The sequence below is a fragment of the Podarcis pityusensis genome, assembly GCF_964106645.2.
Source record: "Podarcis pityusensis genome assembly, chromosome: 1".
Lineage (NCBI taxonomy): Eukaryota > Metazoa > Chordata > Lepidosauria > Squamata > Lacertidae > Podarcis > Podarcis pityusensis.
Window position 1 is genome coordinate 61,279,386 of NC_138028.1, and position 10,588 is coordinate 61,289,973.

The window sequence follows — 10,588 nt, forward strand, 5'->3', positions numbered from 1 at the left end:
TTTTCCGACAAGGTCCTGCAGGTCTCTTCATTTCATGGTATTGTGGGAAAAACAATATGGCGGCTGCTACTGAAATGATAGCTCCTCCACTAGTGGGCATTATCTTTTTCCTGGCAGACCATGAAACAATGCATCATCTGAAGCAGGCATGGCCAAACTTGGCCCTCCAGCTGTTTTGGGACTACAATTCCCATCACCCCTGACCACTGGTCCTGTTAGCTAGGGATGATGGGAGTTGTAATCCCAAAACAGCTGGAGGGTCAAGTTTGGTCATGCCCGATCTCAGGCATTGTAGGAAAAACAAAATGGTGGCTGCCAGGAGAAGCCTCCACTGTGCTGTCAGATATAGCAACAAAGCATAGTAAAGCAAAGAGAGAAGTAAAAAGAAGCCAAATATAGCTACAGTGGTACCTCGGATTACAGGCGCTTCAGGTTACAGACTCCACTAACCCAGAAATAGTACCTCGGGTCAAGAACTTTGCTTCAGAATGAGAACAGAAATTGTGCGGCGGCAGCGGGAGGCCCCATTAGCTAAAGTGGTACCTCAGGTTAAGAACAGTTTCAGGTTAAGAACGGACCTCCAGAATGAATTAAGCTCTTAACCCGAGGTACCACTGTACTTCCACTGCTGGAGAAGCTCCCCACACCTGACGAAATGGACATTTGTGTCCATTCATCCCCCCTCAGCAATCAGCGCAGGACAAACAGAGATTAAACCAAATGGAGCACATCTGGTTTGTTTTTCCATTTGTCCCAAAATGAATGCACGTATCTCTAGTACAATCTGAGCATTGGGACAATAAAGCAAACTCACCACAGGAGCTTTATCTTCAGAGACTTCATCTAGGGGCTTCTATGCAATGAATAACTAACGTGAGTTTATTTTGTAAAAGGAGGTGGGGGGGGGAGAGGGAGAGAGACTGTTTAACAGGCACAGAATAAACCTTAAGTGCAGAGCTCTGTGATATTGTGAGAAGCTTAGATGAAAAGCGGTCTGTGTTTTTCAGATCCTGCAATTTCAGGTGGCATTTGTGAAAGTAAGCTGTGTCATGTTTGATGTGACTGCTTTCCTGTAGCAGGAGATGTGGCGGCTTTTCTGCAATAGAGAAACTTTGCACATTTGAGCCTTGCGTTCTCCTTTATTAGCAGAGTCTGTCAGTGGACTGAACGCTCCTTAGGGGGCTGTGGTGATTTAGTTACTTCCGCACAGAAAGGATGCATTTGAATACCAAAACCTGCAGTGCCAATTCATCTTTCTGTCCTTTCAACTGCCATTATGAGAAATTTCTCCTGAGCATGGACACAATTATAACTTGGCCCATATCTAGACTGTGTGTTGATTTAAGACCACATGCTATGAGCAAACCATGCCTACCAAACCCTTTGTGAACTGAACAAACAACCCCCTCAAAGAAAAGCACACCAAAGAAACATCTTTATGTAATAAGCTTCTGACCTTCTCAATGAAGCATACCAGCTCTTATTTTCATAGAAATCAGACTTAGATCACTGAGAGCTACTGCTACTCCCTCAGAAGCTGGTGGACTCCCCTTCATTGCAGGTTTTTAAGCAGAGGGGTGACTGGGTGGGTATTTGTCATGGATGCTTTAGCTGAGATTGCTGCATTACATGGCATTGGACTAGATTACTCTTGGGGACCCTTCCAACTCTACAATTCTGTGATTCTATGATTCTATGTAAAAATAAAATTATTGCAATGTTTTCACATATTCCAGAGGGAAGGAAAAGGTCAGGGCATATTTGCCTGTGGTGGTTCATTTGCATATGTGCATCTGCCAGTTGTCTTAACACTGGGAACCAGTCGGGTCAATTGGAAGCTGGGCAGGTTGCAACCCTTCATGACAATAACACGCTCTGAATATTATCCTGCAACCCCAAATGGCTGTGCAGCAACATCTTCTGAATACTTAAAGCCAGACTGAGTTTTTGAGGGTTGATTTAGGAAAATGATTAGAAACTAAAATGTAATATTATGCCTATGCTTTCCTAGAGAAAAATCAAAAGTGATATTTTTTTCCATAGCTACCTATAGTCCATTGAAGTCTTCCCACCCTCTGAACTGAGCAGTGATAGATCGGAAAAGTTTGAATGTCTCTGAAGGTTTTTTTTAAAGCTATAGCTACAACACACACACACACACACACAGCCGTTTCCCCACGGCGATCTGGCTAACAAATTCTGGCTCCAAGATGTGGCAAAGGGCCTTAGGGATTGGTTGCAGATGTGATCAGTTGGGTGGTGAACCATCAAAGGAAGGCCAGCTTGGGTGGTGGGTAAGGCGTTGTGTCTGGATCTTTAACATTTAGGCTCTGTGAAGGGGTAGGGCTGCCCACAAGCCCACACAGGGGCCGACTGGCCAGAGCATGCCTTTGAGAGGCGGCCCTAGAGAGAGCACAACACTTGATGTACGTCAGGGGGGTGGCCTCCTTCTCTCAGGGCCAACCCATCCATTATTCACCAGCAGGTGGGCTGGTTAATAATGGATACATGTCCAATGCCTTCGCCAAAACTGGTTTACATCTGTAATCAATAAAGTTGTGGCCTTTTTCATCCCAATACTGATGTGGGGGCTTGGTTGGCCCCCACTACTGGGCAGTGTGCTGCTTGTGATTGGGCCTGCAAAGCTACACACTAAGTTCCTTTGCCCAATGTTCTCTTAACTTGCAGGCTGAGGTGCCCTCTGCCTGCCTCAACAACTCATCTGACTCAAAGGTTCAGATCTTCCTCCTGCATTTACTTATTTACCCTATAGTTCTTTCTTCATGACTCAGATCATAGCTTATATCCCCTTTACTACCTGCAGTCAAATTTGGGGTGTCTCTATCCTACTGAGTCTCTCAATTTTATCTCCCCTTTGGTGACAGTCTTTAACTGGGGTCACTGCCTGCTTCAGACAAGCTAAGCAAAGGATCCTCTTACACTTTGTCAAATTGTTTGACTTTCTGTTTCTATTCTTGCCCACCCCTTTCCAGGTTAATATTCACATCTGCTTCTGTGACTAACTGCTTGAACCAATGATTCTGTCTTGGGTCCTCACCAAAGCTTAGTTATTTGGTATGAATTGTTAGCCCATTTACTTTTCTCCTACAAAGGCAACAAAAGGCTGTTATTTCTGGTCAATGAATAGTGTCCTTAAACTTGCTAGCTTTAACTGGCAGATTAATTGAGGCTAATTTTGATCAGTAGGGCTGTTAGACCTGTATCATTTCTGGGGCCATTTTTTTCTGGTAAGGTACTGTAACTCCCCTCTCCAGATCTTTTCACGGAATAGGAGAAGCTGATGTAAGACTGAATGAGAGACAAATTACACAAGACCTTAATGATGTGGTTCTATCTTTCAGTGTGGTTTTCCCCACAACCCACACAATGCCAGCATAGGGTGAGATTTGGATTGCTACCCTAATGTGGCTTTAGATGGGTTTTAGCCCTTTGTCCCCTGCTGTGATTCCAATCTAAATCTACCCCCTCCTGCGCTTGTAAATTGCACTGCAAAAACAGTTCCCATTTCTTTCAATGACATTCTTGCTTTGGAGTTTGTTTGTTTGTTTGTTTGTTTTTTAAAAAAGAATAAAACAATTGTACAGTTGAAAGGGACCCTGATGATCATCTAGCCCAACCTCCTGCAATGCAGATATATGCAAGCTGTCCCATATGGGGATCAAACCTACAACCTTGGTGTTATCAGCACCACGCTCTAACCAACTGAGCTAAGAAGACAAACTTTGATTTAAATAGGCTGGTCCTGTCAATAAAGGAGCAATTTTCCCATCGCTTCACATGTTATTCTTGTGAATGAGGCATCATGGGATTACTAGGAGTGATTGAGTGTTCTGATTGCATGGAACCTTCACCTTCTCATGCAAAGGCTCCTTCCTGCAGATGAGCTCACTGTAAGCAACCATAGGCCAACAGCATGCCCAACACTAGGGAAAGAAGCATAGACCCTCCTCCATTACATGGTGTCCCCTTCACATCACTAATATGTGATGAAGGCCCCTATTGAGCTAGATGGAAGGCTAAAGAAAGAGGGCCAGCCTTTAGTTTATGGTGTGACAAGCAGTGGCAGACTTGGGTCATCTTTCACAATATAGCGCCTTGTGCGAGGCCAAAATTTGGCACCTCCCAAATGGATCTTCTCAGTTATGGATATTCTCAATTTTGTACCCCCTCGACTCGGCACCCTGTGCAGAGGAACTGTTCATGCCACCCTAAATCTGGCGCTGGGAAGAGATGCAAATATCACAAGAAAGGAGGGAAATGTCTTCTTGATTGACAGCTCCTGCCCAGGATAATATCCCTCACTTAATAGCTTGCATCTCCTGGCAACATTTTCTTCTAGTGTGCACTTGTGTCATTAGTAACTGACCCTTCAAAAACACAAAGCGGTTCAGTGGAACAAAAAAACCCAACCTTACTTAATCACCAAGTGAAGCGTTACGTTAGGATAGAAATGCAATGTCAAGTACGAGTTTGCCTTTGCTAGATTTTTTGGCATTTAAATGGTCTAAATCTTACTTCTTAGCACAACCATTAGAGACTTTTTGATTTCTTGTTCTTTTGCTGTTGAATATGATCCAAATTGTAATTCCCTCCACCTTTCCTGTGAGCTTTCAAATCAATTATTAGCCCCAATGAACTGGGCTTGAACCAGACACAGCCTGCATACAAGGCCAGGCACCTAAGATAAACAAATGGTCTGCTTCTATAGTACAAGGTTAGGCAAAGTAATTCCGTTTGAAGAATTACTTTGTACTCAGCATGGTAGCATGTGCTAACTTGATTCTGAAAACGTTATTTATCTTTGCTTTGTCCGAGAGACGTGAACGGTTTCTAGGCATTGCTCTTGTTTGCCAGTGCATATCCCTCGGAGTGCAATATATTTTGCTGAGATGTGAACACCAATTCGGCTGCGAGAAAAGGCAAAGAAAGTTTTCCTTGTCCTTTCAATAACTATGGCAACATTTAAAATGTAATTGGCTTAGCACACTGACAACTCATTATTGAAAAGCAAAAAGGATGTTAGGCATTTAGATAATGAAGTGTCAATCAGCATAACAGATGTGTCACTTTGCCTAATATATTTTAGCTTCTGAAACTGTTTTGCCTTTCTTATTTATAGTTCTACATTGTGTGGATGTGCAGATAACTTGAGATCTAGAAAATCTGTTCAAGGATATGGAGGGTAGTGCTTAATTTCATAGACGTTAATAAATGTGAACAAAATATACACAAGGCAACAACACGTTCTATATACAAGGAGTGCCTCAGTGCTGTAACAGTCCATTCTGCCACCCTCCTCCCCAATTAAGCTGTTCCGCTTAATCAGACCAGAAGTAATGGGTACTGCATCTGGGGCAGAAGCAGAGAACTATACAAAAATGTTTATAACAGACATACAAACAGAGAATGGTTCTTTCTCTACTCTTAGATCTTGGTAGACTCCTGTTGGTGATCTTTTCTCCTATGCCATTCTCCATTGTTTAAAGGGCTCTTGCTGAAAGCCAGATTATAATGGTTGGAGCCATTGATCCAGGGCCATCGCTGGGTAGGGTCCCTGCTGTTGGCCAAAATCCTCAATCTTCCTTTTAAGTAACAACTAATCTCTAGTCCTTGTAGATTCAAAGATAGGAGACAAACTGTGTAGGCACTCTCCTGCCCATTTGTTTTGCGATAAACAAGCCCAGCCACACCTTTCAGTGTTTTCAGTTACAGTGGTACCTCGGGTTAAGTACTTAATTCTTTCCAGAGGTCCGTACTTAACCTGAAACTGTTCTTAACCTGAAGCACCACTTTAGTTAATGGGACCTCCCACTGCTGCTGTGCCGCCAGAGCACAATTTCTGGTCTCATCCTGAAGCAAAGTTCTTAACCCGAGGTACTATTTCTGGGTTAGCGGAGTCTGTAACCTGAAGTGTATGTAACCCAAGGTACCACTGTAATGAAAATAGTCACCACTTTGATTGACATTTAGGGAAGCAGTGATCCAGAGATATATATTAAAACATAGAGTAAATAGGATATGTACACACTGTACCCCTAAAGCCCATTTAAAGCTCATTCTTCCCCCTCAAAGAATTCTGGGCACCGTGGCTTGATAGGGCTTGGTGAGAATTGTAATTCTGTGAAGGGTAAACTACACATCCCAGAATTCTCTGAAGGAGGAAATGTGCTTCAAATGTGCTTGGAATGTGTCATGTGTGCTTTTCTGCAGAGGGAATTCCATGGTTTATTAGGAAGCCTTTGGGAGGCATGGGATAGAATGGTTTTATGGAAGAAATTTCTCAGACCATAAAGTATGTAAATGGAAGCACTAACGTTTAGACTGAGTTAAATAATAAAATATTGTTTTCAGGCTATCAGTGTGCCTTAAATTAATGTATATAGTAGACTAGTTAAAAATATCATGGGCTAGAAACTATGGTGGATAAATTTGCAAGGCTGATTTAAAAACTAGAATGTCTGAGAACTACATCTCAAAAATTTGAGAAAGAGGTAGCGGCTGCTGCTAGTGTGTGTGTGTGTGTGTGTGTGTGTGTGAAAGAGAGAGAGAGAGAGAGAGAGAGAGAGAGAGTACACACACACATAACACACACCCAAAACTTCATTTTATTTATTTGAAAAATGAAAAGGTGACAGCTACATATTTTTAGCTGAACGTGAAGGTTTTGCTCAGAGAAAGATGCATTGCCCTTGACATTGAACAGTGCTGGAAGCTGAGCGCTAGACCATCCAGCAAGGATTTAGAATGTGCAAATGAAAGCCTTTCCCCCCATGAATATTTATGTGAAGCCGTGTTCAATTTGAGGAGAAATGATAAGGATGCACCATTGATAATATGGTTTTAATAGTATTTCTTATGAAACCAATTTGAAAATACTCATTAAAAAATTGGAAAATGACTCAATTCAGGGAGAAAGTCACCATTTTCTAATGCTTGGATCCTACTGGAGGTAAATATATATATACATTTATTTTCTGTTTTGTCCCATTTACAGTATCATCAGTGCTTAGAAGACCACCTCCTTATCCATATCCTGCTGTGTCCTCTTTGATTTATGGAGAATACCCTCTTAATTACATTAATCCATCTTCAACATGCTTAGACAATAAAAAGCCATGGGGAGATGTGTTAAGTGTTCTCTCACAACTATAGAATTCTCTTGCGCTAAAACCTTAAAATCTTCTATGATCGGGGGTTTCAGAGCCAGTACTATCAGCTGTAAAGCTGGTTGGACACCCACTTCAGAGAGACAAAACTCTTTTCCTTTTTGTCAGGTACTTGCGCCCCCCCCCCCATCTCCTCTTCCAACCATCTTTTCCCTAACTGAATTCTCCTCCCTAGCAACTGTTCCCTAGCACCTGTTGCTATGAGTGTTCCTGCTTCCACACATTCCATTTTCTTAGATACTTGTACCTATGTCCCTAAGATTTTTACCCTGTGTCACAGTAGGAGGAAGGGCAAACCAGCATAACATCTACTGCCCTTGCTTTTCCGCATGCAAAGCCCCAAAACCTTTCCTGCAAACAGAGATCAGGATTGCATCCCAGCCCTCTTATATGTGAAGTAGCCTATTTTGTTTTGTTTTTGACAGCTTCACAACAGGCTGAGAGACATAGCACATTGTCTGATTTCTTAACTACCCACATGTTGGAAGGAGCATAGAGGGTCTGAGTTTTAAAATGTCACATTTCACAAGTCATGTAGTTTGAGGAGTTTTGAAAAGCATTCAGAGCTTAAGATAAAAATCGTTAGGGTGGCAGATTTTTTTTGTTTTGTTTTTTAAAAAAACCAAGGAAATTTCTATTATGGAGAAAAGTTTGAAAACAGGCTTGTGAATCTTTACTTGTCTGAGTGCCTCAAGAGCAGGTAACGTTGACATGAATTATTTTTATGCCAATTTGTTTTTCTGTTAAGAGCAGGGTGTTATTTTTCAGCAGGCAAGATTAAATGTTTCCCTATCACTTCTTTCTGATTGGCTTTTGTTATCTTAGTTGGCAGCAAAGCATTGCTGCCTGCAAACTCTTTTTATGATTTTATCCAAAAGAAAAGGAAAGGTGTTAAAGGTCTGGTGGCAGTACAACAACAGATGATGTCTTTTACACACATCTCAAGTTTTTGCTCCTACTTTCTGCAGAATTTGTTTTCCCCCTCTCAGTTTTGCTTAGAATATCCTAAGCTTTGACCTCCCTTTCCAACTACTCCGGAAAGCTCTGCCCTGAGTTTCTTCTTCGGCTGTGTGCTGAAGGAAACAGCTTTGTCATTTTCCACAACCACCATCTGTTTTCAGCAGCCAATGGAGTAAAAATACTCCATCCAAGGTGAAGTCCAACACAGCATGGGGACATTCCTGAAATGCAGGTGGCGTTTGTGCAACATGCCAGATACTTCTTCTATATAGCAAAGTGCAGACTGCAAATCCTAAACACAGTTACAAGGAGTGAGTCCTGTTGAACTGACTGCTATTTTAGGTTTTGTTGCTTTGATTTACTTATTGCAGTCACAGCACACTTTTTCTCCAATGTGGTGTACATGGCTCTCTTCTGCCCCCTTTTATTCCCCACAACAACCATGTTAGGCTGAGAAATGGACTCGTCCAACTGAGTTTCATGACTGAGCAGGGATTTGAACCCTGGTCTCCCAGGTCCGAGCTCCATGCTCTGACCACTGTACCACACTAGCTCTTAATGCATTGGTTTAACAGTTGTGTGCAAGCAACTTGCTGCCAACTTCTGAGAGAGCCAGGATTTGTATACATTGTATACAACTGTATAACAAGTCTGTCCAGAAATAAGATAAACTTTGGTCTAAAATGTATGTTTTGTTATTAGAATGGGAAACAAAAGACGAGCTTGTTAAAGCCTCAATGACACACTGAGCAATAGATATAGGACACAATATAGACTTTAACTTCTGGGGAAAACTCTGGAAAAGTGACTTGAAATTTACAGCATGTTATTCTTTGAAGGAGAACTACCTGAAAATGATTCACAGATGGTATTTAAATCCGAGTAGGCTTGCTAAGATGAACAAGACAGAATCAGATAAGTCGTGGAGGTGTAAGGAGGCAGAGGGAACATTACATGTGGTGGACATGTAAAAGGGTAAAAGAGTATTGGGAAATGATTAATAATGAATTGAAAAAAATGTTTAAAAGTACTCCCCCCCATAAAAAGCCCCCCAGAGTCCTTTCTGTTGGGGATAATTCAGAATGAAATCTCCAGGTGTCAGAAAAGGTTATTTATGTATGCAACAACTGCAGCACATGTTTTGTTAGCCCAAAAATGGAAAACAAGCAAGGTCCCAACCAAAGAATGGCAACTTGACAGAATATGCACAACTTGCAGACTTAACATACAGAATAACAGAACAAGAAGAGCATATGTTTAAAGAAGATTGGAAAACATTTATTGAATATATGGAAAATAATTGTGTCTAGCTGAAAACACTGGCAGCATTAAGAGAAATTCAACAGTGTAAATAAGTTTTCATGGAGGCACTAATGGAATACTGATTGTTATAGTGTTTGTAAAATATGGAGGGATTTAAGATATGTAAAATGAACCATGGAAAGAGAATAAGAGAAGTCATTGATATTTTAACAATGTAAAATGAGTATTTGAAATTGTAAAACTTTAATAAAAAAATATATAAAACAAGTCTGTCCAGAAATAAGTCAGAGTAGATATATATGCAAGTTCAGTGGTGCTCACCTCCAAGTAAGAGGGTATAGGATTGCAGCCTTGTTTATTCATTCAGCAATACCTCCAGGATGGTTTATAAAATATAATATTTTTAGCAAATTGGCAGGATCAAGGGAACAAAGCTAGTGACCTCAAAATTGAAAATAATCTCAATAATGGGTATGCATCCTGGCAATAGTACACAGCAATGTGGAAATATAACTATGGAAAATAACCTGAGCTGCTTCAACATTCTACTCACACTTAGCAAAGCTGCTGGATTTTTTGGGCACAGACAGCAGATAGCTTTCCTCTAAAGTCTGTGAGCAAGAACATAAGGATCCCCTGGTGAGCATCTTCTTAAGCTAACTACCACAAAGAAGCCATTGCTAGGTCTCATGATAAAATGCAACCACTGAACTTTCCTAATAGCTGATCCATCTGCGGAGCTCTGTGAATACAGTGCTCATGTAGTTCAACCGGCAAACTCTTAGGGCACACAATAAAAGAGTATTTAAAAGAAAGTATGAAAGAAAGTTGCTGGGTCACTGCTGGAAATTTAGCAAAATGTTTGTGGTGGGTAACTTTAAGCTTCCCCACATTGGCCAGTTGCTGTGCTAACCCGATTTGTTCCCATTTGAATTGTTTATTAAAAGCTATATTTGCTGCAGTTTCTAGTGACCCATAAAAACAGAAAATGGTCTGTTATGTTTCCCTCCCCTTATGGTTTTGATCTATGGGCTACTTTTAAAATGAGGCTGCATTTTAAATTGCATTTTAACCTGTATTTTAAATTGGTTCCCCCCCCTCCCTATTATGTTTTTATTATAATTTTACTGTAATTTTACTGGTGTTAGCCGCCCTGAGCCCAGCTCTGGCCGGGGAGG